The sequence below is a fragment of the Scyliorhinus canicula genome, chromosome 1 (assembly GCF_902713615.1).
Source record: "Scyliorhinus canicula chromosome 1, sScyCan1.1, whole genome shotgun sequence".
Classification (NCBI taxonomy): domain Eukaryota; kingdom Metazoa; phylum Chordata; class Chondrichthyes; order Carcharhiniformes; family Scyliorhinidae; genus Scyliorhinus; species Scyliorhinus canicula.
The window spans coordinates 86,723,015-86,747,717 of NC_052146.1; the positions used below are offsets into that span (position 1 = coordinate 86,723,015).

General features: G+C 49.3%; 1 long non-coding RNA gene across 1 annotated transcript in view; it reads right to left on the reverse strand.

Annotated features, from left to right (window-relative positions):
• Positions 1–345: 345 nt before the first annotated feature.
• Positions 346–24,703, reverse strand: part of LOC119977449 — a 198,789-nt gene continuing 174,431 nt past the window's right edge. Inside the window, exons 2-3 of the long non-coding RNA XR_005463199.1 lie at positions 1,129–1,273; positions 346–1,050 (exon numbers count right to left, since the gene is read on the reverse strand). This is a non-coding gene — a long non-coding RNA (uncharacterized LOC119977449). The remainder of the gene's footprint in view (positions 1,051–1,128; positions 1,274–24,703) is intronic.

The window sequence follows — 24,703 nt, forward strand, 5'->3', positions numbered from 1 at the left end:
GGTCTGGGTAACCACTGGTATCTTCTTCAATGGGGTTGTTCCACCACAGATCACCACAAATTTTAATAAAATTTAACCACTACATGTCAGATTTTGATTAAAATTGCTGTACTGGATTATCTCACATGTCAAAATCACTGGTGTGAATACAAATTTCCGATGCCTTATAGTTTTCGAGTTATGGGGGGATGAAAATTAGGTAAATGTTATATACATGCATGATGCATTATAGAATGATGAAATAAACCATAGAAAAGACCACAGTCAATATAATCTTTTATTTTAGACACCTATGAGAATACATACTACATGAAGCACATTTTACAAAATACTCTTTTTTTCTGTTTTTTCTAGCAACATATTCATGTACAGTTTTGTCATATGAGAGCTTCCTTGCAATGTCATTTTCCAGAGACAATATGCATAAAGAATTTAAGCGCTCTTCAGTCATGGTAGACCGAAATTTGTTCTTTATAAAGGATAGCTTTGAAAAATTCTTTTCTGCTTCACAGCTCGTGATAAGCATTGTCAAATACAGCTTAAGCGCAGTAGTAATATTGGGGAACACTTCAATTAGGTGTTACTCACAAATAAGCTGAAGAACTTCTGCGCATGGCATTTTAGATGGCGTGCTTTCTTCTGTGTTCCGGGATTTCCTAAGGTGCAAATATTCTTTGAACTGATAACACTCGTTTACTAATTTTTGGTCAATATCATCTTTGTAATACAATATTATAAGTTTAATACTGTCCTCATCAATTTTGGAATTGTTCACCAATTCTGAGAGGAACTTGAACCTTTTCGCAATCTGCTCATGTGGGTCAATCCTCTTGCGTAACTGGATTATCAAGCAGTCATAGAGTTGAGATAGAACTTCTATCCTAAATTTGTCAACTCCTCTCAAAGAAGCAATACCACTTGTTCCATCTGAAAATGTCCTTGTGACAATGCGTTTGGAAGCATCAGAATAACTTGAGGTGATATCTTCATACAAACCTTTTGCTTCTGATTCATAGTGTGCAATCCTATCGGCTGAATTTTCTCTGAGTTCTTTAACAAACGAAAGTAAAGATGTTAGCAGAAGATAACTTTCAAATACATCAAAACCAGGGGTTTGGAATTTCTTACTTGTTTTGTTGAAACATTCCAGCACTTCTTCCCAAACGACTGTTAAAATTGCATATTCCAGCTTTACCAACTTGTGGTATAAATTCTTTGCATCTCGTTTACATTCAGGCTTCTCTTCTGAGTCTTCAAAAATACGTTTGAGTGTCTGTAAAATACCCATATATTCATTTTTAATTGCCCGGACTGCTTCATAGTGTGCAGACCATCTAGTTACACTTAAGCTCTTTAGAGAAAAATGTAGGTTGCCCTGTGTGTTTAAAATCCCCCATCTTCGTGGAGATCCAGAAAAGAAAACATACAGCTCCTGCGAAATGCCAAAATATTCAACAACTTCAGGTACAGTAGACACTGCCTTTTCTCCCACAAGGATAAGTGAATGGGCTGCACATGGTACATAGTCTGCGTACCTGTTAATGTTTTTAAAGAGTGCTTGCAGCCCTTCGTCCGAGCCCTTCATGTTAGATGCATTATCATAGGACTGACCACAGATATTTTCAAGTGAAACTTTATGTTCACTCAGGACTTGTCGTATTTTGTTGAACAAGGTCGTGGATGAATGGTTTTCTATCTAATAGATAAGCTAAATAGGCTAAATAGGCTATGTTCAAGATAGCCTACGCTAGGCTAGACTAAGTTAGGCAAGACTAGGCCACCAAAACTCATAGGCTAAGGTAATGTAACACAATTTTACCATTATTTGAACACTTTTTATAATAAACACATGTAATTTAACAGAAATTCACCCTTTTATTACTTTTTCATCAATACTTATAATATAGTATTAGCCGAGGCTATGCGGTCGTAGCCTACCTTCCATTCACCTCTTCATAAAAACAATAGGCTTAGGCTAATCTAACACTATTTCACGTTTATTATTACCTTACTTTTCTAAATATAACATTTATTTTTGAGTAGGGGTAATTAAAATATTGTATCCTTATGAACACTTTATTGAAAAAAATTCTTGTCTAGTTCGCTATCACGAGTGCTATCACGTTGAAAATTCACGTTAGCATTGTGACTGCCTTTTCAAAGGCTCCCCTTTTTTGTTATGACACGTCATCTACTGTTTGTATTTCTGTCATAAATCTTAATAGTGTTTTAAATTATTTGTAATTATTTTATATTAAATATATTTAGAATGAAACATCCTAAATTTGAACGTTTTTTTTACGGCTAGCCTACATGATACTTTAATAACCTTTAAATTTTTATTTTAACTATTATTTTGTATTGAATTACACTACATTATTAATATTATTATTTTTTAAAAACCCCTTCTCATACAGTAGACCCAAAATTTTTAAACAATGTGGACTAAAGTCGCTTCTGGGGCCCCTCCAGGATTAGAGGCCCTGAAGCTTAAGCTTCATTAGTTTCATAGTAGATCCGTTCCTGCCCTGACTCACATACCTGTAGCCCCATCCCTCCCACCCCCACCCAGCCAGCGATGAAACCCCCACACTGCACCACCAGACAGCACCCATACCGGCCGCCATGGCCGGGTGCCCTGGCCACGGAGGCCACCAGCCACCCACCCCTGTGCTGCATGCGCCTGACTGCCAAACACTGTGTGTTTCCTGTCTCCTGCCCCCCCCCCACGACCCAGGAGAAGGTGGCGCACAACCGCTGGGAGCGAGGGGGAAACCGGAGGGGTTTGGCAGACCTGCGGACACTCATCGCAGCAGAGCAGCGGGCACTGCACCTGATCGGCGGGCGCAGGAAGAGGGCAGTCACCGAGGCGGAGGTGGGCATCAGGGGAGCAAGTGAGACTTCGCTGGTGGCCGGCCCTCCATCCTCAGCGGTGGCCTCCAGGCCCATTTGGGCAGGTTACACTGCTGCATGGTCCTCCTCCTCCTCAAGCAGCTCCAGTTCATACAGTCTCAGTACATCCCCCAGCGTTGCGGCGACTAGGAGGAAGGCCACTATTCCTGGGTGAATTCCAGTCCATTGTCTGCCGGGGGTGAAAGGCGGACGTGTTACCCCCATCACCACACCCGGTCCCGGCCATTCCCATGCACTCTGCCCACCGCACCCCTGCCGGCAGTGCCCGGCACCATGGGGACCCCTGGCCCTGGCACCCATCCCTGCTGGCGCTACCCATGCCAGTTGTACACTCCGTAGCCCCCATTTAGTGCCCCATGCAGGGACCGCTGTGGCCGCTGCCGTGGGGTAGGCTACGGTTTCCCCGCTGGCGGGTGGCGGCCGGTTGGGGGGGGAGGGCAGGTTGCTGGGGGGGGTGCCAAGGTGCAGGGGTGGGTTACCCATACTGCTGGTATCACTCTGCACAACCAGGAGCTACGGTGGACTGCAGGATGACTGCCTATTCCGTGCCTGGACACCCAGTCCCGTGGAGGGTCACCTCGACCCCACAGTCCATCCCCTGGTCACCCCCGTCAGCCCCCGCTCCCCCCCCCACCCCCGGGCTTGGCTGAGGCCTCCCTATTCACCCCGCCAGCCTTGACTGGCAGTCTCTTTGTGTCCTACCTCCTCTCTCTCCCTCGTTAGCCACAGCAACTGTTTCCCTATTTTTGACAGCACCAGTGACTGGCCCCGGACAATACCGGGTCAGGCCCGCTAATGACACGCAAATGGCATTCACTGGACTTGTGGAGTAGAACGTATTGACGCCACTGTTGAGGCGCCAGAACATTGAAAATTGCCGTGCGCCTGGCGCCCTTCATGATTTCGGGTTTGTGACCATTTCCCCGTCCCATTGTCTTTCCCGATTTCAGCGTCGGCCCACGGAGAATCTAACCCATTATACTACACAGTAAATATCAAATGCAACCAAGACAGATCCCACAGATTTCTCAGCGACCCACCCAGCATCAGTGTTTGCTGAGTTTCACAATCTCATTAAGTCTCAGTTTCCCCTCTGAGGAATGGCAAATCTTCACCTTTCCCTTTCAAAGATCGAGCCTTGGAAATGCTCTCCAAATGCCTCTCTGAATTAGACCACTCACCTCTCAGGCTTTCAGTCTCATTTTGTCAGACTCTGTTCTCCTGGATTACCACGTCTGCACCAACTTACAGGCACAACTTCAACTCTTCAGCCTTGCCAAGCAGGACACAACTGCTCCAAAGTGTTGCCTTTGCTACAAATGGCCACAACATGGAATCACCAACCTCTTGCTTCGTTCTCAAATCTCCAGGGTTTCTCATGAGCCCTCACTACTTGAAGCCTCTTTCTCTGTTCCTCTTCCCAGTGGTTCTTACTGGTAGCCTCTTCCTCCCAAAGACCCGCAGGAAGGAGTCACCAACCTTTGTCTGTCCTTCTGGATTTTCTGGGTATCTCTCTAGGTCACCATGCTTCGCGTTCGCTCCTCGCAGCTCTCTGTAAATTGGAATCCATCAACTTCAAGATGGTTTCATTTTTCACCTTTTCACTATCCTTTAAGAAATGTACACAGCAAATATACTTTTTCGTTTCAAAAAAACAACACATGCAAACAGGTATAATAAGATAGTCCATTTTTGTTCGTTCTTCTTCCTCCAACTGAAACTACTTCTGTTCATCACATTTGTGACAAAGCATCGGCTATCACGTTTTCTTGTCTTGCCACATGTACTATTTTTAAATGAAAAGGCTGCAACATTACGTACTGGAATGGCCTCTGGAAACTTAGTAGACACATCCATTATAGTCAAAAGATATTGATTCCCACTTGTTGTATTCGGAAGCGGTCCTGCGCAATCAATTAAGACCCTTGTAAAAGGTTCCTCAAAAGCTGGAATGGGTATTAAGGGCGCTGGTTTTATCACTGCTTGTGATTTCCCTATCGCTTGACATGTGTGACATGATTGACAAAATTTAACTACATCTTTATGTAGTTCTAGCCAATAAAAATGTTTTGGGATTTTAGCCTGAGTTTTTCTTTTTCCCAAATGACCTCCCACTGGTACCTCATGTGCAACTCGCAACACCTCCTTTCTATACCCTACTGGCAATACTACTTGATGAACTTCTGCCCACTTTTCATCCACCTGCATATGTAAAGGTCTCCATTTTCTCATCAAAACATCACTTTTACGATAATAGCACTCTGATATACACCCAGATTCCTCTTCCATGTATGCTTTCTGCTCCTCCTGATACACATGAGTAAACTTTACCCACACAAGTAAATTCTTTAAAGAGATCTGGCACCTTCTTATCAATCACCTCTTGATCAGGCTGTACAATTTTTTTCCCCTCCTTTGCTTCACTTGGGCTTTCCTTTACCACTTTAACAAACCCCATTGTCTTATCCTGTTTTAGCACATCAGCCTTCCCAGTGCTTTTCTTCAACCACCAACACTGTGACTTTACATGGCCGAGTTTATTACGGTGAAAACATTTGAAACTTTTCATTTCTTTTCCACCCTCCTGGATTTCTTTTTTAGTCTGAGGTGCACTCTCCTTATTATCTCCCATCAGATCACCTTTACCTTTACCACCTGAGTATTTCTCATATCCCCAGTTTCTATCCCTCACAGGCTGAAACTGATGTTGGAAACCAAACTTTGATTTATGAACTAATTCATAAACATCTGCCATTTCTGCTGCTAATCTCGCAGTTTTAACCCTCTGCTCTTCCACATGAGTTCGCACCACATCAGGAGGTGAACTTTTAAACTCCTCCAAAAGTATAATTTATCTGAGAGCTTCATGCATTTGGTCTATTTTCAAAGCCCTTATCCACCTATCAAAATTACTCTGTTTGATCCTTTCAAACTCCATGTATGTTTGACCAAATTCTTTCCTTAAATTTCTAAACCTTTGTCTGTCAGCTTCAGGCACTAGCTCATATGCACCTAAGATGGTTTTTTTCAACTCCCCATACGACTCAGATACCTCCTCCGGTAGTGGTGCAAACACTTCACCAGCCTACCTATCAGCTTTGTTTGAATCAGTAATACCCACATGTCCTGTGGCCATTTCATTTGTTTATCTACCTTCTCAAAAGAAATGAAAAAGGCTTCCACCTCCTTCTCATCAAACCTTGGCAATACTTGGACATATTTAACTAGATTCTCACCAAGCCTTCGACTTAGACGCTCTTTCTCACGATCCTTATCACTATCATTCAACTGTACGTTTCCCTTTATGCCTGCCAATTTCAACTGACTGTCATGTTTCATGGCCATTTTCTGAAGTTCAAACTCTCTCTCTTTATCTTTTTCCCTGATCTGTATCTCCCTTTCTCTTTCTTTTTCCTCTCTATCTCTTTCATAGTCAAACTGCTTTAATTCTTTCTCATGTTCCATTTGTTTAATTTGTAACTGAATGTTTGCCATTTCCAATGAGTCAAACTGTATCCCAGGCAACTTTAAATGCTTCACCACCACCATAATTACCTCATCTTTTCACATTTTGTCAGGTAATGTTAACTGCAATGTTTTCGTGAAATCGAACAGTCTGCTTTAAGTCTCTGTCCATAAGGTACTGCTTGTGACCGTCTCCACCCCCAAAAACTTCAGAGCCTCTGAAAGAGCCATTGTCCACAACACATTCCCTACTTAAACTAAATTACCACACCTAAAAAGCAACCACAATATGCTCACCCCTCACTGACTTTAAGTTCAGTTATGGGCCAGGGTTTAGAGAACCCCAAAGTGTACCATGGAGGTCACCTGACCCACAACTTTTAATAGATTGTGGTATGGGGAGTACACGGCCCACTCTACAGGTGTGGTACAGCAGAAATGGAAAAGTATTTTTCAAAGCAAAACAATGTTTATTTTATCAACTCAAGTTAACCTTTTTAAAACATATAGTGAACATCTTAGCAACCATTAATTCAAATGCAACCCCCAAAGAATACAACACTAAGTAATCCTTAATATCTTCCCAAACAACATCCAGAAGACAAATGAAACACCTTTTAACAGAAGCACATCAGGTTTACAGTCACTACTGAGAACATTTATAATTCTGAATTCACCAAATGATCAAGAGATAGTCTTTTCATGGCAGACAGAACAGCAGTACAGCTGCTTTGTCTGGCTTCAGCTCCAACACCGAAAAACGAAACCAAAAAAACACAGCCACACCCAAGCTTTTCTCAAAGTGAAACTAAAAAGCAGAGCCAAAGCTCAGCTCCACCCACACTCTGACATCGCTGCAGTAACATGAGCAGCCAAACATTTCTTATAGTGACATTCTCATGACAGTGGGATTAACATAATTCAAACATCATAGAATAATCATAACTCAGAATCTGCATTTTCTCCTCCACCCTTCCTTTGAACTCTGAATAGAACATCATCAATTGGCCAGAATTTTTTCATAGTCAACCAAAGGTGGTGAAGGTACATTGAGGCATTCGCTCAAAGCAGGTTGACCAGCTCGTACTTCTATTCTGTCCCAGATTTTTCAATCTTGCTGGTGTGACTGCAAACCAATACTCTGCTTGTCTGTCCCTCTTCGAGTAGGCATCAAATATAATTGATATGCATCAACAATTATGAGATACAAATGACTTTCACCAAGGTTTCTCAACTTCAATAGGGAAGAAAATGGGATCTTTCTTACTCTTTTCAGTTTTGTTTTTCTCTTTTTTTAATTTTTAAAAATAAATTTAGAGTACCCAATTAATTTTTTCCAATTAAGGGGCAATTTAGCATGGCCAATCCACCTAGCCTGCACATCTTTGGGTTGTGGAGTCAAAACCCACACAAACACGCGAAGAATGTGCAAACTCCACACGGACAGTGACCCAGAGCCGAGACAGAACCGGGACTTCAGCGCCGTGAGGCTGCAGTGCTAACCCATTGCATGCTGCCTTCCCCGTTTCCATTAATTTACATAGAATTTACAGTGCAGAAGGAGGCCATTCGGCCCATCGAGTCTGCACCGGCTCCCGGAAAGAGCAACCTACCCAAGGTTAACACCTCCACCCTATCCCCATAACCCAGCAACCCCACCCAACATTAAGGGCAATTTTGGACACTAAGGGGAAGCTATCATGGCCAATCCACCTAGCCTGCACATCTTTGGACTGTGGGAGGAAACCGGAGCACCCGGAGGAAACCCACGCACACAGGATTAATGGAAACATGCCTTTAATATGTCCTTTACGTTTGTGCCTGACACCATGTAAATCTGATTAACAACCAGCTTCAAAATTATCTTCCTCACTCATATCTTCCAGAACAAATTTTCTCTTTTCATCCTTTGATCAACAACAGATGAATGAACGTTTATTGAAGAACCTCTCCTCCCTTTAGGCAAGTCATTTTTTAGTTTATCCAAGGGCTGTTTCACAGACTTCTGCACACATTCATATTCTTCCCATTGACATTTCAAAAATGGACTTTTAATTTCCTCTTCTTTCACAATCTTATCCACGTTTCTGTTCACACTCTCATTTTCCAATTCTTTTCCAAAGTCTTTAAGCTTTTCATTGAGCTCAGCAACAACTGTGGTGATTTCTGTGGTCTTTGTTTCAGGATCAGTTATAGAACCCTCAAACAAGGTTCACAACTTCACCTGGGCATTGGGTTTATCTGGAATCTTTCTTCCATGGTCATTGACTGCTCCTTACACGTTTTCACACTCGTTAGATCTTCAATCAGTTTCTTAAAATGTTCTCCAACAGCTTTCAAACTCTGGATCTGCTTTTGAATAATATATCAGGGGGCGGGATTCTCTAATTTGGGGCCGACCCGACGACTAATTCTGGCCCCAGAAAGGCCCAGCATGGCACTGTTGATCCCGGCGTGATCTGGGCACCACGGGGATCCGTGCATGCGCAGTGGCGCCAGTGCCAACGCATGCATATGCAGTGGCTTCCTTCAACGCGCCGGCCCCGCCGCAACATAGCGCAGGACTACAGGGGTCGGTGTGTCGGAAAGCAGGCCCCGAGCCAGAGAGGCCGGCCCACCAATCGGTGGGCCCCGATCGCGGGCCAGGCCACATTGGAGGCTCCCCCGCCCCCCCCCCCCCCGGGGTCGGACCCCGCCCCCTCCCCCCCCGACCCTTCCACGTGAGGTCCCGCCGGCTGAGAACAGGTGTGGACAGCGCCGGCTGGACTCGGCTTTTTCACAACGTCCGCTCGGCCCATCCCGAGCCGAGAATCGGCGGGCCAGCCGCGTAGAGAGGTCCCCGACTGGCGCCGCGCCAACCACACCGGCGCCAATGGCACCGATTCTCTGCTTTGCAGAAAATCGCGTACCGGCGTCGGGGCAGCGTGGGGCAATTCGCGCCAGTCACGGAGATTCTCCGGCCCAGCCCCGGGCTGAAAGAATCCCACCCCTCATTCCTTTGGTTCTCCAAATCGTATCAGAGTTCTTGAATCTCGTTGCTCTTTTCAGGATGAAGTTCTGACACTTCATCAGTCTTGGTTTTTAATTTTACATTCAACCAATTGTTCTGATTCACCAGCAGTTCCTTTTCCTATTCAAGAGTGATTTTCGTGATACTTCACAGAGACTTTTGCTGCTTGAAGTTTAACTGAAGATTTAGCTTTGTTGAATTTGAGTCTGGTAGTTTATCATTTAGATTTGGATTTGGATTTGATTTATTGTAACGTAGAATGAGTTACAGTGAAAAGTATTGTTTTGCGTACAGTCCAGATAGATCATTCCATAAATAGGACATACATAAATACACAGTGTAAATACATTAGGTGTCGGCAGCGGGTGAGCATACAGAGTGCAGTACTACTACTAATAATAATCGCTTATTGTCACAAGTAGGCTTCAATGAAGTTACTGTGAAAAGCCCCTAGTCACCACATTCCGGCGCCTGGTACAGGAATTGAACCTGTGCTGCTGGTGTTGGTCTGCATTGCAAGCCAGCTATTTAGTCCACTGTGCTAAACCAGCCCCAGTAGTACTACTCAATAGAGAAGATATGTGGAGAGATCAGATCAGTCTATAAGAGGGTCATTCAGGAGTCTGGTAGCAGCGGGGAAGAAGCTTTTGAGAATCTGTTAGTGCATGTTCTCAGACTTTTGTATCTCCTGCCCGATGTTTAGATTGAAAGAGAGAATAACCCGGGTGGGAGGGGTCTTTAATTATGATGCCCGCTATCCCAAGGGAGTGGGAGATGTACATAGAGCCAATGGATGGCAGGCGGGTTTGCGTAATGGTCTGGGCTGTGTTCACAACTCTCTGAAGTTTCTTGAGGTCTTGGGCCGAGCAGTTGCCATACCAGGCTGTGATGCAGCCTGATAGGATTCTTTCTGTGGTGCATTTGTAAAATTGGTAAGAGTCAATGTGGACATGCCGAATTTCCTTAGTTCCGTGAGGAGGTACAGACGCTGTTGTGCTTTCTTGGTCATAGCATCGACGTAGGTGGACCAGGACAGAGTTATTGGTGATGTGCATACCTAGGAATTTGGAGCTGTCAACCATTTCCACCTCGCCATCATTAATGTAGACAGAAGTGTGTACGATACTTAGCTTCCTGAAGCCAATGACCAGCTCCTTAGTTTTGCTAACATTGAGGGAGAAATTGTTGTCATCACACAACACCAGTAAGTTCTCTGGGCGCGATTCTCCGATGTCACGCCGGTTGGGAGAATAGTGGGCTGCGCCAGTTTTTCACGCGACGCCGGTCCGACGCGCTCCCGTTATTCTCCCAAATGACCAAATGTGTTCCATCGTGTTTCATGTGCAGAAACATGGAGAATCGCCCGATGCACCCAAAATGGCGATTCTCCGGCACCCCCGCTATTCCCCGTTCCGGATGGGCCGAAGACCCGACGTCGTGACGTCATGTCACGCCGTCACCGTCCACACCTGCTTGTTAAAGGCGTTAGCCAGTCGTGCTGGCTGACTAGGAGTGAGGAGGTGAGCGGACCGTCCTGGAGTCTCCGCTAACTGGGGAAGGCATCCCCGAGAACGCAGCGGCCAGTGGGAGGAGGGGGAGAGGGAGAGGTGGGAGGGGGGAGAGTGGGAGGGGAGAGGGAGAAGTGGGAGGGGGGAGAGTGGGAGGGGGAGAGGGAGAAGTGGGGGGGGAGAGGGAGAAGTGGGGGGGGGGAGAGGGAGAAGTGGGAGGGGGAGAGGGAGAAGTGGGAGGGGGGAGAGGGAGAAGTGGGAGGGGGGAGAGGGAGAAGTGGGAGGGGGGAGAGGGAGAAGTGGGAGTGGGGGAGAGTGAGTGAGTGGAGGTGGGAGGGGGGAGGAGGGAGAAGTGGGAGGGAGAGGGAAAGTGAGGGGGGAGGAGTGGGAGGGGGAGAGGGAGAAGTGGGGGGCGGGAGGGAGAAGTGGGAGGGGGAGAGGGAGAAGTGGGAGGGGGGAGAGGGAGAAGTGGGGGGAAAGGGAGAAGGGGAGGGGGAGAGGGAGAAGGGGGGGGGAGAGGGAGAAGTGGGAGGGGGAGAGGGAAAAAATGGGGGGGGGAGAGGGAGAAGTGGGAGGGGGGAGAGGAGAAGAAGTGGGGGGGAAAGGGAGAAGGGGGGGGGGAGAGGGAGAAGTGGGAGGGGGGGAGAGGGAGAAATGGGAGGGGAGGGGAGAAGTGGGAGGGAGGGGGGGGAGAGGGAGAAGGGGAGGGGAGGGAGAGGGAGAAATGGGAGCGCGGGGGAGAGTGTGAGTGGAGGTGGGAGGGGGGAGAGGGAGTGAGTGGAGGTGGGAGGGGGAGGGAGAAGTGGGGGGGAGAGGGAGAAGTGGGAGTGGGGGAGAGGGAGAAGTGGGAGGGGGGAGAGGGAGAAGTGGGGGGGGGAGAGGGAGAAGTGGGAGGGGGGGAGAGGGAGACGTGGGGGGGGGGGAGAGGGAGCAGTGGGAGGGGGGAGAGAGGGAGAAGTGGGAGGGGGGAGAGGGAGAAGTGGGAGGGGGAGAGGGAGAAGTGGGCGTGGGGGAGAGGAGTGAGTGGAGGTGGGAGGGGGAGAGGGAGAAGTGGGAGGGGGAGAGGGAAAGTGGGAGGGGGAGAGAGTGGGAGGGGGAGAGGGAGAAGTGGGGGAGGGAGAGGGAGAGTGGGTAGGGGTGAGAGGGACGAAGTGGGAGGGGGGAGAGGGAGAAGTGGGGGGGAAAGGGAGAAGTGGGAGGGGGGAGAGAAGTGGGAGGGGGAGAGGGAGAGAAGTGGGAGGGGGAGAGGGAGAGAAGTGGGAGGGGGAGAGGGAGAAGTGGGAGGGGGAGAGGGAGAAAGTGGGGGGGAAAGGGAGAAGTGGGAGGGGGAGAGGGAGAAGTGGGAGGGGGGAGAGGGAGAAATGGGATGGGGAGAGGGAGAAGTGGGAGGGGGGGAGAGGGAGAAGTGGGAGGGGGCAGAGGCGAGAAGTGGGAGTGGGAGAGTGAGTGAGTGGAGGTGGGAGGGGGGAGAGGGATGTGAGTGGAGGGTGGAGGGGGAGAGGGAGAAGTGGGGGGGAGAGGGAGAAGTGGGAGTGGGGGAGAGGGAGCAGTGGGAGGGGGGAGAGTGAATGAGTGGAGGTGGGAGGGGGGAGAGGGGAGAGTGAGTGGAGGTGGGAGGGGGGAGAGGGAGTGAGTGGAGGTGGGAGGGGGGGGAGAGGGAGAAGTGGGAGGGGGAGAGGGAGAAGTGGGAGGGGGGAGAGTAAGTGAGTGGAGGTGGGAGGGGGGAGAGGGAGAAGTGGGAGGGGGAGAGGGAGAGTGGGAGGGGGAGAGGGAGAAGTGGGAGGGTGGAGAGGGAGAAGTGGGAGGGGGAGAGGGAGAAGTGGGAGAGGGGAGAAGTGGAGGGGGGAGAGGAGAAGTGGGAGGGGGAGAGAGGGAGAAGTGGGAGGGGGAGAGGGAGAAGTGGGAGGGGGAGAGGGAGAAGTGGGAGAGGGAGAAGTGGGAGGGGGGGAGAGGGAGAAGTGGGAGGGGGAGAGGGAGAAGTGGGAGGGGGAGAGGGAGAAGTGGGAGAGGGAGAAGTGGGAGGGGGAGAGTGAGAAGTGGGAGGGGGGAGAGAGGGAGAAGTGGGAGGGGGAGAGGGAGAAGTGGGAGGGGGGAGAGGGAGAAGTGGGAGGGGGGGAGGGAGAAGTGGGAGGGGGGGGGGGGAGAAGGGGAGGGGGGGAGAGGGAGAAGTGGGAGGGGGAGAGGGAGAAGTGGGAGTGGGGGAGAGTGAGTGAGTGGAGGTGGGGGGGGGAGAGGGAGAAGTGGGAGGGGGGAGAGGGAAAAGTGGGAGGGGGGGAGGTGGGAGGGGGAGAGGAGAAGTGGGGCGGGAGAGGGAGAAGTTGGGAGGGGGAGAGGGAGAAGTGGGAGGGGGGAGAGGGAGAAGTGGGGGGGAAGGAGAAGTGGGAGGGGGAGAGGGAGAAGTGGGAGGGGGAGAGGGAGAAGTGGAGGGGGAGAGGGAAAAGTGGGAGGGGGAGAGGGAGAAGTGGGAGGGGGAGAGGGAGAAGTGGGGGGGAAAGGGAGAAGTGGGAGGGGGAGAGGGAGAAGTGGGAGGGGGGAGAGGGAGAAATGGGATGGGGAGAGGGAGAAGTGGGAGGGGGGGAGAGGGAGAAGTGGGAGGGGGAGAGGGAGAAGTGGGAGTGGGGAGAGTGAGTGAGTGGAGGTGGGAGGGGGGAGAGGGAGTGAGTGGAGGTGGGAGGGGGAGAGGGAGAAGTGGGGGGGAGAGGGAGAAGTGGGAGGGGGGAGAGGGAGAAGTGGGAGGGGGGAGAGTGAATGAGTGGAGGTGGGAGGGGGGAGAGGGAGTGAGTGGAGGTGGGAGGGGGGAGAGGGGAGTGAGTGGAGGTGGGAGGGGGGGAGAGGGAGAAGTGGGAGGGGGAGAGGGAGAAGTGGGAGGGGGAGAGTGAATGAGTGGAGGTGGGAGGGGAGAGAGGGAGAAGTGGGAGGGGGAGAGGGAGAAGTGGGAGGGGGAGAGGGAGAAGTGGGAGGGGGAGAGGGAGAAGTGGGAGGGGGAGAGGGAGAAGTGGGAGAGGGGAGAAGTGGGAGGGGGGAGAGGGAGAAGTGGGAGGGGGGAGAGAGGGAGAAGTGGGAGGGGGAGAGGGAGAAGTGGGAGGGGGAGAGGGAGAAGTGGGAGAGGGAGAAGTGGGAGGGGGGAGAGGGAGAAGTGGGAGGGGGAGAGGGAGAAGTGGGAGGGGGAGAGGGAGGAGAAGTGGGAGAGAGGGAGAAGTGGGAGGGGGGAGAGGAGAGTGAGAAGTGGGAGGGGGGAGAGGGAGAAGTGGGAGGGGGAGAGGGAGAAGTGGGAGGGGGGAGAGGGAGAAGTGGGAGGGGGGAGGGAGAAGTGGGAGGGGGAGAGGGAGAAGTGGGAGGGGGGAGAGGGAGAAGTGGGAGGGGGAGAGGGAGAAGCGGGAGGGGGGAGAGGGAGAAGTGGGAGGGGGAGAGAGTGAGAAGTGGGAGGGGGAGAGTGTGAAGTGGGAGTGGGGGAGAGTGAGTGAGTGGAGGTGGGAGGGGGGAGAGGGAGTGAGTGGAGGTGGGAGGAGGAGAGGGAGAAGTGGGAGGGGGAGAGGGAGAAGTGGGGGGGAGAGGGAGAAGTGGGAGGGGGAGAGAGGGAGAAGTGGGAGGGGGAGAGGGAGAAGTGGGAGGGGGGAGAGTAAGTGAGTGGAGGTGGGAGGGGGGCAGGGAGTGAGTGGAGTGGGTCGTCCACCCCCAGATGCAACATCTCAGCCGCCCTGCCATGGCAGGACGGTGATGAGGACACGGCCGCTGGTTGCCCTGTGGCTGATGGGCACAGGCCACTGATGCACCGGTGAGGAAGATGCATTGTTAACTGCCTGTTGGACGCAGAAAGTGACCAGGGGTTAGGCTGGCCGCATGTCAGCAGCGCGACCAGGCCACCGGGACACACAGGTATCCCGTGGCAGGCGTCTGCCGAGGTGTCGAATAACCTCCATGTAACATGTCATTTCTCTGCCCCCCACCACCCTTCTGTAGGTGACGATAATGTATTCGAACCGAACGGCTATGTTCAGCGCAGTGGTTGGGGCCGCTGCACTGCCGTTGGACATCCAGCAGCGTCCACAGCCGCATTGGGTGCAGGGCCAGCTGCAGCAGCAAAGGGAATGGCCGTGGAGTGGCCCGTCGTCGAGCAGCATGGGGGGGGAGGAGGAGGAGGAGGAGACATTGATGATGGAGCCAGGGCGTCAGAGGCGATGATCGAGGCCGAGGGTGTACCGTGTCCGGATCTCTTTCGAGACAATGCCGGACATCCCTGCAGGAGGAGACTCTGGTTGAGCAGAGAGACAGTCATCTGCCAACTCGTGTCGCACCTCGCCCCACGTCGAACGGGAGGAGGACACGCGATCCCGGTTGCCGTCAAGGGTGGCACTTAACTTTTATGCTACCGGCTCCTTCCAGTCTCCGAGCGGGGACCTATCAGGGATCTCGCAGGCATCAGTCCACAGGTGCATCCAGGATGTGACCGACGCCCTGTTTGCCATCGCCGACCGCTACATCACCTTTCCCGAGGACCGAGCAAATCAAGAAGCACGAACCCGTGCATTTGCCAACGTGGCCGGGATACCGATGGTCCAGGGGCTTATCGATAGTGTTCACGACCCCATGCGCCCACCTGCAGGCAACAGGGAAGTATTCACTAACAGGAAGGGGACATACTCCATGAACATCCAGGTGGTATGCGACCCCCACATGAAGATCATTCACGTGTGCGCAAGGTTCCCTGGGAATATGCATGATGCGTACATTCTTGCGCAGTCATTCATCCCTGCTATGTTTGAGGGCCGGCCCCCCCCGGCTGAGGGGCTGGTTGCTGGGCGACAGGGGTTATCGACTGAGGTCTTGGCTGATGATGCCTATACGGAGGCCTCAGACCAACGCGGAGACCCTTTACAATGAGGCCCATATAGCAACCAGGGGTGTGGTGGAGCGCTGCTTTGGTCTTCTGAAAATGCGATTCAGGTGCCTGGACCGCTCCGGAGGGGCCCTGCAGTACCAGCCTGAGAGGGTCACTCGCATTGTTGTGGTCTGCTGTGCGCTGCACAACATCGCGATGCAGAGGGGAGATGCCTTGGTGGAGGAGTCGGAGGGAGAAGCCACTGACAGTGGTGTCAACACGGAGGAGGAGGAGGAGGAGGAGCAGGAGGAGGAGGAGGAGGAGGTGGAGGAGGTTGGTGGAGTGGCGGGCGCAGCACGCAGACACAACCCGGGTGCTGGTAATGTCCAGGAGGCTGCACGACACCGGCGAGGACAGCGGGCACGTGACGCGTTGGTGGCTGCAAGATTCACGCGTCGTGCGCGACGGCATCGCTGAACAGTACCACTAACACCTGCATCGCCAGTCGTGCAGATGGACAGCACACAACTCCCACCAACACCACCACCCCTCCCCCCCTCCCCCCCGCACCCCCGCTCCGTGTACACTGCTCCACTTCGAGATCACCCTTACCACTGCGGCACAACGGTATGGCACGACATTGATGGCTGTGTCAGCGGGTGTGATCAGTGCCATGTGGATTGATGACAGCCTGCTCTGCGATGAGCTGTGAGCTCAGAATCGTTAAACAAAGTCTGACTCATGGCAATAGCTGAACCATCCATCTCGGTGGTCGCTGAGTTCGTCACGGACACTCCATCACGTGCCCGCGTGGGGTAGCTGTGGGAGGGGGTGGGGGGGAAGGGACTGCACACCCGGTATCAATGTTTCACCGCTCGTCACCCCCAGCGACACTCGGTCACCATCACGATCCCCGTGGCAACGGAAAAATCACACAAGTCTTACAAGTTAGGTGCAACAATGAGTTTAATGGTGAATATTAAGTACAGATGCCCTAGCCCCTACAACTAAACTGTGCCCTTCACCCATGCCAACTTACTATGTGTCCCTCTTCATTGCCTTACGGGCCCTCCCACTACGTCTAAGTGAATCCCCAGATGGTGCAGCAGGAGTGGAGGCGGACTGCTGAGAATCAAGCCCCACGCCATGTCTCCCTGTCAGCACTCGTTTCCTGTGACCTGGCCTTGATGGGCCAGGCTGCTCCGCGGGCGTTTCGGATGACGTGGTGCCACCCTGCTCTGCCCACTACCCACCCGATGCACCAGGGATGGGACAGGGGGAGGCTGAGCATTCAGGGACGTCCCGTGATGGAGTTAATGGGACGGGCCCCAGAACCTCCTCCTCCCTCGGGGAGACCGGTGGCCCCCGGGCCTCACTGTGGGATGGAGGTACGAGCGGGGAGGTGCCCCGTCGCCCCACCGACACCTGGCGCTGCCGGTCCTGGAGGGCTGCAACCATATCGACCAGGGTCCGAAGGTTCGCTGACACGGAGTCCAGGGAGTGAGACATTCTCGCCAGGGACTGTGCAACCTCAACCTGTGAGTGCACAATTCCATCCAGCACGTGCGTCAGGCGGTCGATGCTCTCCACGACTGACTGCTGGCACTGTGCCATGGCCTGCTGGGACTGGGCTGGGACTGGGCCATGACCTGCTGAGACTCGGCCAGGGCCCGTAGCGCGCCGGCAATATCACGTTGGCTCTGGCGCATTGCTGCCTGTGAGACGGCAAACCTCTCCAGGGCCATGGATGATGCTTGCACATTAAGCCCAACGCCTTGCATAACCTGACTCATGGCCGAAACCGTTTCACCCATTGCCTCGACCACGGACGCCACCCGTGCGGTGTCGGCCTGGGTGGCTGCCATGTGTGGTGAATGTAACTCCGTAATTCACACTGTATTGTATATAGAACATAGAACATAGAACATAGAACAGTACAGCACAGAACAGGCCCTTCGGCCCTCAATGTTGTGCCGAGCCATGATCACCCTACTTAAACTCACGTATCCACCCTATACCCGTAACCCAACAACCCCCCCCCCCCCCTTAACCTTACTTTTATTAGGACACTACGGGCAATTTAGCATGGCCAATCCACCTAACCCGCATATCTTTGGATTGTGGGAGGAAACCGGAGCACCCGGAGGAAACCCACGCACACAGGGGGAGGACGTGCAGACTCCACACAGACAGTGACCCAGCCGGGAATCGAACCTGGGACCCTGGAGCTGTGAAGCATTTATGCTAACCACCATGCTACCCTGCTGCCATGTCTCATACATGAGACCATGCATTTGTAAGTGCCATTGCATTGCCCGACCACTAGGGGGAGTAGCGCTGGGAATGCTTAGGAGTTTGTACAGGGCTCCACCCTTGGCTCCGTCCACGACTCCTCCCCCTGGACTGCTGTATAAATACCAATGCTCAGAGCCAGTTGTTCAGTTCATCGAGAGTTCAACGCGGAACAGGCTGGCTCTGTTGTAAGTAGATTAAAACCACTGTTCATATCTTAAAGCACGTGTCTAGTGAATTGATGGTTCCATCTCCATGAGCGGCACCACTCCCTGCTCCTGGACGCGGTTTGACTCCTCTAACTGCGTCTGCAGCTGCTGGAAGACGGCCCTCATCCCGTCATTGTGTCCCTGGGTTTCAAAATGCATCGGCTGTCCAGGTGAGTCGAGTGAATCCAGGAACCCGGGAAACGTCTGGCCGCCAGCTGGAAGCTGGGCCTGGGCTGCCCTCCGACCGTCCAGCCCCTCGGCTGCTCCGACCTCCACCTGCTGTACCGGCTCAGCTGTGTGGTGCACACCAGACTGTGACCCAGGAGCCTCATCACTTAATTGCCCAACCAAGGTGAGTGTCTCTGGGATGGTGGATGGTGTGGGAGACAGCAGTGCTGCAAGCTCTAGGTCCTCGTTTGTCAAAAAATCAGCAGTGTCCTGGTCCTTTGCACTATAGATGCAAATAGTGGTTGTTGAATGTTACAATGTTGAAAGGGAGGGTACAAAAACTCAGGGAGATTGCCAGCATTTCCAATTTATTCCTGAAGTTAATGACCCACGATGTGCATGTTACTGACAATTTTCTTGTGCATCAACCAAGTGGCTATTTTGCATGTGTGAGTTTACATACGGAGCGTTGAAAAGCTATTCCGCCATGTGAGGCATGTTGTGGAGATGCCGGTGGTTGGACTGGGGTGAGCACAGTAAGAAGTCTTACAGCAGCAGGTTAAAGTCCAACAGGTTTGTTTCAAAGTACTAGTTTTCAGAGCACTGCTCCTTAACCTGAGGAAGGATCAATGCTCCGAAAGCTAGTGATTTGAAACAAACTTTTTGGACTTTAACCTGGTGTTGTAAGACTTCTTGCAAAGTAAGGCATCATTGTGAGTTCTCTGGTGGCTCAATATCCACACCTATGAGTTTTACATCCAAATGGAGGGTGAGGGGTGAATGGGGGCCTTGATCGATAATTAGGAAAATAACTCTCATTGGTATTTCTCGGCAACCTGCTTGAGTTCAACGGGAAAATTAAACCTCCTGGTCTTAAAGACTTTGACACGAGGGTAACTTTATCCATAAAATCTTCAGGGGGGTTGAATATTTCGTAATATAACCGGAATCAAATTTTATTTACTTTGAAATGATAGAGAATAATTTTTTTCATAGAGCAGGAATGTTGCTTGAGGAGCCCAAGGGGGTTGAGTACATATTAACTGGAAATAGGAACAAAATCGGCTATAACATAACTGACGAGAACCAAAGGGTTTTTGTTCCCTGTTTTATTTTGTTATCTTTAAGCACAGAGAATGAATTCAGTCCCTGGTTGGGGAGTCAGGGATGGTAATAGAATTTGGTCAATATGAAAATATATTGAAATTTTTTTTTTGTGAAACTGCGTCAGAGTATTTCAAAATACACTTTTCTCACATAAGAGAGTTAAAATGATGCTTGAAATGTGTCCAGTACTATAACAGGATATCAAATGTCTGAATAAACTGCACAGTTTAGTTCACATTTTTGTTCCATAAATCTGCTTTGACATTTAAGTCATGGCGAATTTTACGGTAGTGTATATGTATGGGATTAAGCAGCTTCTAAAGTGCTGGTTCAATCCTAGTATAACTGTCAATTTATGACAAATGGACAGGAAACTCAAGTCAAACAGTTCTACAGAAATGTACTTGTGCAATGTTAAATTCCAAATGAGCATGTTTACTCCTGTGTGTTAACGTGTGTCTTTGCAATATTCCAGACTTAATAGATCCAATCTGTTGAGCAGCAATTTGCAAATGGAGGAGAGGCCCAGTAAACAATAACAATTCATTAAACACAAGGCAGGGGCCTGAAAGATACCAGACATTTGTGCGAAAAGCCACTTTTCTATAATTCTTTGACCGCCAATTCTACAATTTGGGTAGCCAAATGAGCCTAAACCCTTTGGCTTTTTCCAATGAGATCATCTATTTTCAGGGACATTTATATTGAACTGTTGCAGCCAGATTTTCAAGTACAGAGGAACATAGTGTGAGGAGAAGGAGGCCATTCAGCCCCTCGAGCCTGCTTTGTCATTCAATTAGGTCATGGCTGATACCATCGATCTGCCTTGGTTCTGTAACCCTTATACCTTTGCCTAATAAAGATCAATCAATCTGTTTTGTACAGGCTTGCTCTAATTTCAAGCTTATGTCCCCTTAAAGGTTTCACAAAACACATCTGTAAAATTGCTGGTGGCCTGGAAGATTCATGATAATCTCTCTCAGTGCAGTACCATTTAACTTTAGTTAACAGCCAAATCAATTGCAACTGAATTGAAATCAGATCACCAAACCAAGAGACAAGTCAAACAAAACATTTTTCTGTTTGATCCTGCCCTTCAGCTGCTGGGTCAAGTAAAGTTGATTGTGTCTTAGAAAAACTGATAAGATTGCCGAGGGGGTGCCAGTGTAAAATAATTAAATGACAACTTTGTATTGACTGTGAAATGCTACTCATGAATAAAGCAACACTTTCTGCTCACGTGCTGTAGCTGGATCTGCAAACTAAATAAAATCACTCTCATATTGTACACATAGGACTCGCAGGGCCAAGGCAAGACCTGAATATGTATTAAACCTCCCACACTTATGAAGAATCCCTATTGTTCCATCATATTGCCTCAAACAATGAATTCTTGATTATAGCATGCCGTAGTAACTAACCTGATTTAAATCTTAAAATGAATCCCCAAAGATGATCTCAATTCAAGCTTTTAGTGGGCAAAATCCTAAAATGTTATTGCACATTTTCTATTGGAATATTGTGTAAATCTCCCTATGCTGAGTAACATTCACAACATGATATAGTTTGGTAGCAAGAAGGAGGAACGGCAATATAAAGAATACCACTCTAAAGTGGATTCATGAGCAGAGGACTCTGGGGCTTTACACACACAGATCATTGAAGGTGGCAGGACAGATTGAGAAAACACTTTACCAGGCAGACGAGATCTAGACTTCATAAATCGAGGCAGAGAGGAAATAATAGCAAACCTTTATAAAGCATTTCAACTGGAGTGTTGTGCCCAGTCTGGACAGCTCACCTTGGGAAGCGTTGTCTTCAATTGTTTAGTGTTTTATTGTGTATGTCTGTTGACCACTCAGTGCTGTATGCTATCAGTCAAGTCCGTGGGTGTGGTTACAGAGAAACTGAACCAAGCCAGTAAGCACGAGGCAGCAGACATTTTAAAAGAATGGCAATACAACCCCTGTTCACACATTGAACCTGATCAGTACCTTAGGATGTAAAGGCAGTGGATAGGATGCAGGAAAGTTTTATGAGAATGGTTCTGGATATGGTAGATTTCAGTTACTTGGATAGACTGGCTAAGCTGTGACTGTCTCTTTAGAGAAGATTGAGAGAAGGGCGGCACTGTGGAACAGTGGTTAGCACTGCTGCCTTACAATGCCAGGGACTCGGGTTCAATTCTATCATCATTCGACTGTGTGTGGTTTGCACATTCTCCCCGTATCTGTGTGTGTCTCCTCCGGGTGTTCCGGTTTCCTCCCACAGTCCAAACATGTGCAGGTTAGGTGAATTGGCCTTGAAGAATTGCCCCTTATGGTCGAAAGATCTGTAAATTGGGTTTCAGGAATAGGGCAGGGGAGTAGGCCTAGATAGAGTGCTCCTTCAGAGGACCGGTGCAGACTCATTAGGCCGAATGGCCTCCTTCTGCACTGTAGGGATTCTATAAAACTTGGTAGGGGTGTTTTAATCAGGAAGTGTCTGGACAATGTTCAGTACGGTAGCATTGTGGATAGCACAATGGCTTCACAGCTCCAGGGTCCCAGGTTCGATTCCGGCTTGGGTCACTGTCTGTGCGGAGTCTGCACATCCTCCCCGTGTGTGCGTGGGTTTCCTCCGGGTGCTCCGGTTTCCTCCCACAGTCCAAAGATGTGCAGGTTAGGTGGATTGGCCATGCTAAATTGCCCTTAGTGTCCAAAAAATTGCCCTTAGTGTTGGGTGGGGTTACTGAGTTATTGGGATGGGGGGAGGTGTTGACCTTGGGTGGTGTGCTCTTTCCAAGAGCTGGTGCAGACTCGATGGGCCGAATGGCCTCCTTCTGCACTGTATATTCTATAAATTCTATGATCTAATGTAGATAGAGAGAAACTGCTTTCCGTGGCTGAAGAGTTGAGAACCAGAGGACCCTAATTTAAAGTGTTTAACAAAAGAATCAGAAATGACATGAGGAAGGGCAGTGGTTAGCATTGCTGCCTCATGGCATGGAGGTCCCGGGTTCGATCCCGGCTCTGGGTCACTGTCCGTGTTGTGTTTGCAAATTCTCCCCGTGTTTGCGTAGGTTTCACTCCCACAACCCAAAGATGTGCAGGGTAGGTGGATTGGCCACACTGAATTGCCCCTTAACTCTAAATTTATTTTAAAAAAAGAAATGACATGAAGAAAACAATTATTATGCAGTGAATGGTTAGGAACTGGGATGCACTGCCTGAGAAGGTGTAGAGGCAGCTTCAATCATGGCTTTCAAAAGGGTATTGGATAATTATCCAAATATTTAAAAATTGCAGGGCTACGGGGGAATGGGACTAGCTGAGCTGTTCTTATAGTCAGCCACATAGACATGATGGGCTGTAAAGCCTCCCCCTGTACTATAACCATTTTGATTCCGACCATTACACCTGCCACTAACATGATATTGGTGGAGAGTGATGTGCCTGGTTACAGTAACTACAAAATATGTCACAGTATTATTGAGCTTCAGCTACTTTTACATTGTATTGAAATCACGGTGGTACCGCAATCATTTCTGATTCTTTTGTTAAACACTTTAAATTGGTGTCCTCTGGTTCTCAACTCTTCAGCCACGGAAAGCAGTTTCTCTCTATCTACATTGCCCAGACACCTCCTGCTTCATGAAGTGTAGGTATTTATACAGCCATCTGTATGATGAATAAAATGGTGCCAGGACCAGTGAAACTGGTACAAAGACTTTGAGAATCTGAGGCAAGCAGTAGATCATTTATTGATGTTCTTAAGTATTCTAAACTTGAGGGAAATTAATTTGGATTATGTGGTGTCCGAGTACATTCAGATGTAAGGTTGATCAGTTTTTAATTTAATGATGTCAACATGCACTACTTCTATCGTTTTTTCTTTAGGAATGTAGGTACCAGAGGCTGGAATGTCCTGTGTAATATGGCACAAGAATGGGTAGAATTACCATGAAAGGGCCGAATTATCATGAAAGGGCAGGACATGTTGGCACTTTGCCTGACCCTTAAATCTCTCCTGTCTCAAATGCCAACATTGCAGCTGGTTGTCCGGTTTACCCAGGCAGCATTGAGTACACTATTGGCAAAGTAATGGCGCCTGTTCTTCCATCCAATTTACCACCTGTTTGTCTCAGTTACTTCTGTTCTACAGGATCCACCTGAAGGAAAGTAACTACAAAGAACAAAGACAGGTGTATTTCTATAGTACCTTTCACAAATGTGGATTTCCCAAAGCACATTTGGGAAGTTTGGGAATACTTCACAAATGAAGTACATTTGAAATGAACTTACTGTTTAGATTGTAAGAAATGTAACAATTTGTGCTTAGCAAGCTTCTGCAGACATAAATGAATGTTCGTTTCATCTGGTTTTAATTGTTAGTTGAAGGCGAATTGTTGGGCAGAGTAGTGGGAGAATTCGCCTTTTCTTTTTCAAATCGTGTCATCTATTACATCCAGCTGAAAGAGCAGGCCATGAGTGTTGCAGAAAAGATTGGGAATCCTCTCATTGGACAAGACAGTCGAGAGTGGGAGCCTCTTCTCCCTCCCTTCTTTCCCAAAAACTTTACCTTTTTACACTTTGGTCAAGAGCCAAAACAACTTCTCTTTTGTCTTCAAGCTACTTCTGACTCTTTAAAGATTCTCACGATCTCATCAGATACCGAAGCACTAATATGATCTTGTTCGATGCAATGTTGGGCTCCCTCTTGGCATTGCGAATCCCAATGGTGCGCTGTCATAGAGAGGAGTCAGTGCAATTGTTCTGATTTTCTGATTATTACAACAATGCAGGGGAATTAATTATATTCAAAATAATAAAAAGAACTGTTCAAAGAGATGTAGGGAGCCATTACAATGCCCTGGTTACCATTCTTCTCTTAACCAATAGCAGTAAAAGAAGATTAAATGACCAGTCACTGCTTGCAGACTTTTCCTTTGTACAAATTGCTTGGTGTATTTTCCAAAATAGGAAGAAATTGTACTTCAGGAATAATTCATTCGTTGTCAAGCTCATTGCGATGTCCCTAGCATATGATTAAGCTTGGTATTAATGCATTTTTTCTTTGCTTTCTACTTGCCTTATATCTTTGACTTTTCTGCTTTCCTGCACGGTTATACCAAGACCCCTGCCAACTCTACATCCCTGAGCTTGACCAAGACCTTACCAGTTCCTGATACCTCTACAATGTTTGACTTCCAGCTTCATAATCCATCTAGTTT